The 4,807-nt window shown below is 43.9% G+C and overlaps 1 protein-coding gene across 1 annotated transcript in view; it reads left to right on the plus strand.

Annotated features, from left to right (window-relative positions):
- Positions 1–4,807, plus strand: part of LOC111874867 (fat-like cadherin-related tumor suppressor homolog) — a gene marked incomplete at its 3' end in the record, with an annotated part of 232,468 nt that overhangs the window by 34,646 nt on the left and 193,015 nt on the right. The gene's annotated exons all lie outside the window — the stretch shown is intronic.

Below are 4,807 nucleotides of genomic sequence, written 5' to 3' on the forward strand. Positions count from 1 at the left end.
ATCCATCCTTCGTGTTAATTTTAGAGTATTGTAGTCTTGTACTGTGACTGTTTTATGTGAATACAGACCTTAGCTGCTTCTAAGATTGATTTTAAGTAGATACGAGCGTAGTTTTTTATCACGTATAGAATACTTCAATGTTGGCGGCCGTGAAAGATGTTGACAGCAAGGGACGTCTGCTAAGGAACGGAGGGACGAAATTGAGCCGCATGTATATTTACCACCAATCACGAAATAGTACGTTCATTTTCTGAGAAGTAATGGGTCTGGAACGGGGTCCACTCAGCCTTATGAGGATAATTTAGGAGCTATTTCAAGGAAACAGCGGCGCCGGTCTAGAAAACAGAAATTAACGGCCGTGGGGATTCGTTGCGCTGACCACGTGACACCCTCTATCCACTAAAGTTGGCACTAACTTCGCCGACAAGCGGCGGTGGCTCGGTCGGTATAGTTCGCTTGCGGACTAAAACCACGGAGTGTGTTTTCTGTTTGTATGTATAGTAGGAATGCGTGAACGTTAAATTTAAAAATGCCTAAAGAATATGCGCTGAAACTGGTTTGTACAGAAGCAGAAAACAGGGCCTTGTAACGAACAGTCGTAATACAGTTGACGAGATCTAGAACTATCAAGTATGATGTAATGTTTACTTACTTTGAAGGGCAGTACAATATTCCTCGAGGGCGAAGCATGACGTCACTTGTAGATTACTGCTGGGCAAAACCAGGAATGCAGTTAACAGAATTATGAAAATATTATGAATTGGGGAAGAAAGACTGTCTTTCAGTTCCTCTAAGCAACGTATTTTGTATCTAAATCTTACGCTAATATTGTACACCACGCATTTCTCTGCTTCAGTTTTGATACGGTATTGACTGTATCTGTTTTCTTCGTTGTGTGCTCTTCAAAGTATTGAATCCTACCGCCATTTCAGGCCGTCTCAACTCTTTGGCAGGTTAAAACAACAAAGCTTTAGGGTAGCCTGTTATAAAAATGGGGTAATAATAAGCTCTGCATGCTGACACAAAGAAGAATCAGTATGAATAAGACGAGAGTGAAGTGTTGCTGTAGTTCGGTGAACGAAAATGTGATCAAAGAACTAAAGAATGAATAATTAAAGTGCATAGGAAAGTAGCTATAGAAAGACAACTGTTCTGGAAGGGTGAAACTGGAAGGATGTTGGCATACAAAATTAGGGAAAATGTAATTAGCATATAGGCTATTTGTATTGTCTACTGAGCGGGTAATGATGACAGGTTTATATAGAAATTAAACTTTACGAGAAGAATTCCATTGGATGTGGGCTACGTAGAACTAAACAGAAGCAGGGTAGAGTCAGAACGTTTAAAATGTAATAATAATAATTTACCAGTTTCTTTTGTGGGTCGGAAAATTGGTAGGCTATCTCACACTAATGGAGTAACTTGAATGGGATCGAACGGGTTTTTAGAAACGCTAGCCCCTCCGGTTTGTATTGGGGGGGTACACCGTTCACATCTCGGCCGCGACTCCAGCTACTCTGACTGACGGTTCTTTCTGATTTCCTTCTGCCCCCCCTCCAAGCAAATTCAGGGGAATTGCCTCTTCGTGTGACGTCTATTCCAGTTCATTGTTTAGTGTCCATCAGTCGACGCTGTGAGTGTCATTAAATGACTACAGAAACAGATACGGTTTGTTTGTTATATGAGAAGAGTGCGAAGCGGACACGGGCTGGATGACTAAGGAATCGTGGTTCAGTTCCTGTCAAAAGGGCAAGAAACGTTTCTCAGTACCGTCCAGACTGGTTCTGTAGTCCTGGGCTGTTCCCCCGGATATAAAGCGACAGAAGTGTAAAGCTGCATCTAGTGCCGAAGAATTGTGGAGCTATGACTCTACTCCCCCATACGTCCTCATGATGTTTAATTAATAATTAAGCACAGGGAATAACTTTACCTTTTCTTGTAACTGTTAGCATCTTAATGACTTTATTCAATGGAGTTTGAAATAGAATTAGTAGAAAAATACATGTTTACAAGTCGGAAAAGTAGACGGAGGTGCCGTGCTATCTGATTATTATCTGAATTTTCGTTGAAATATTTTTGTAATGAAATTACATAATGTTACCTTCTCTCTTGCCGTGTTATCGAAGAAGCTGATGTAGTGGTAATGCTTTTGACTTTTATTCTGAAAGTACCTGGTTCGAATCTCTGTCGTTTTCGGGTTATCCTGTATATTTATTGGCGAGTATCCGTTTGGGTCGCATGAGGTGAAAATTCATTGCCTCGCCGTAATATGCCGTCGAGACAATGACATATTTTTATTCCTGGGATTGGGCGATGCCAATTCCCTTGGCATTGTGGCCGTAAATGGGCGTTTTGTGCCAGCCCGGAATGATTGATGAGAGAACAGTTCACTGGTGGAATGATAGTAATTGGCAGCTACCTGCCTCGGTGCCAGTTCGTCTACTACGAATCCCATGTGGATTGCTTGTGATTGAACCTGGGTCTTCCGTATGAAAAACCAGCGAATAGCAACGGTCTGAACTGTAACGCTCCCTAACGTCATGAAAGCAACCCAAACCACTACACCACGAGGACATATTGGGGAGTGGAGTTATAGCTCCACCATTCTTATTCTCAGCAGTAGATGTGTGCGGTCAGTTTCACACTCCTGCCACTTCGTTACCTCCGGGGAAATAGCCTCCAGTACCCATTGGATAGGAGGCTGGGTTGACCCCAGAGCCGGCCTGGACGTTACGAAGAATAAACTCTTGCCAAACCCCGATTTGTTGGTCATCCAGTCCGTAGTGTAGTTGGTATACGGACTGAGCAATCCTAGCTTCTATGAGATCCTGTTCCATTCTATTGAGGTTCTACAGCCCTTTGTTCGGCCTTCGCCCCTTTCTTCAGTTTCCTAATCTGTACACGTTCTGTAGGATTTCTTGGACTGGGGACGATCCCGTCGCAAGGCCGCTACCTTCACATAGAACAACACAAACACAGAATAAACGCACACATCGATGCCTGGAGTGGGATTCGAACTCACGATCCTAGTGTTCGAGCGGGCGAAGACATTTCGTGCCTTAGACCCCTCGGTCACTGTGAACGGCTGTGAGGTATATTTTAGTGAGATTGTTTTTGGGAATACGCTACTGTTAACAGAATGTTTCTTTGCCTTGTGGAAAGCACAGCAGACACAATTATTTCACGCTGTTTGATAGTTGTTTCTGCCTTTCCCCAAGATACGTTTTCCAGTGGTTTTGAGAGAGGGGACAACAGTCTAACAGTTCGTTTCCGGAAGTTCCCACTCCGGGTGTATGTCACTACGTTGTAACAAAAAGAGAACACTGTTTACACACCGTCACCCATGTTCAAACGGACTGCCAGCACGGATTCAGAACAGGCACACAGTGGCGGCCCACGTCGCTTATACGAATTGTGGTCACGCCTCTCACTGGCTGCTAGATGCTGGGCGCATGCGTAATATTCCGGTTTACAACATAGCGTTACGTTTTACGTTTAACTGCTGTAGTTAACTCGTATCTGGTGTAATGATTGGGGGGAATTTTTCAACAGGAAATGTTACAGCCAAATTTTAACTGTGTTTAGTTTAGCTCTGTAACGTACAGCCTGTTACTTCCTCAGTTAAATTCCCATTGGGGAATTTTCAGGATCAGAATCAGGATATGAAAGCTGTTAGTCCGCCTAATGTTAAAGCAGAGGAAATGGCTCTAGGAGGCCTCACGTGTGTACTTCTCATTTACGCGCGGTTACATTCTTCGAATAAGTGAGAAGGCTTGTTGGATTTGAAGTTCTCACGTCATCGGCTTTCTACTGGCATGTCACGCCATGTAGTCTGATGGAAGTTTATAGACGTTTCGGAGGAATGTATAGTTTCCATCTACAGCGTAGAAGGGTAAAAAAGGCGAGGTCTCTGTGCTTTACTAATTAAGCAGTACACCATGAAGGCATATGGGGTGAGGATGTATAGATCCACGTTTTCTTGACCTCGACACTGTTTGGAGATGATCAGTTTAACGCCCCGGACGCTTTGCCACCCCGGGGAAAGAGCCCTCGTTTTCCATTGGATAGGAGGCTGTGTGGGCACCAGAACCGGTCTGAACGACATCCAGAACAGAAAATTCTTGTCTCTACTGGGACTCGAACTCCGGTTATCCAGCCCGTAAACAGTCGCTATACCGACTATAGAAGAGTAAGCCAACAGACAACCAGAAATAAGTTTGCTTGGTTGGCTTTTTCTTGGCCCTGAAGATGAAGTGGGAGAAAAGACGGTAATCAACAGAGTGAATGTCTTGTTGGGCTTTCTTTCCCCCGTTTCTGCCCCCTATTTTTTTTTTCAAGCGACGAACCTAACGTGTATTTTAGAATGTAAACAAGGGATGTTCACTGATAATTAAAACTCGTAAATGCAGTACACTTGAGCGTGAAAGACGTTGAAGCACAAACCCAACGGACGGTAAAGGTACAGTCATTCCTGGTCTTAATTAATTAAGCGTCACACCATGAAATCATATGGGGAGTGGAGGTATAGCTCCATCGTACTTAACCTCGACACTAGATGGAGATAATTTTCCTATTTCTGCGCCACGCTGCTGTTCACACTAGCCGCGTAGAGAACACCTCTTCCCAGTTAGTTCATTGGTGCTTGTTAGGAATCTGTTGCCTAGCAGCGGGCAGTGTTTGCAGAGTCGTTACTCAGCAACGAGTCTACATGCAACAGTATCAAAATTGACATACGAGAGTGAGCAGGGCTTGGCATGCAAATGGATACTAATCGGACAACGAAGAGAATGTTTTTGGTAGGAAGGTG

This window comes from Cryptotermes secundus, unplaced genomic scaffold, assembly GCF_002891405.2.
Source record: "Cryptotermes secundus unplaced genomic scaffold, Csec_1.0 scaffold160, whole genome shotgun sequence".
In the NCBI taxonomy this organism is placed as follows: domain Eukaryota; kingdom Metazoa; phylum Arthropoda; class Insecta; order Blattodea; family Kalotermitidae; genus Cryptotermes; species Cryptotermes secundus.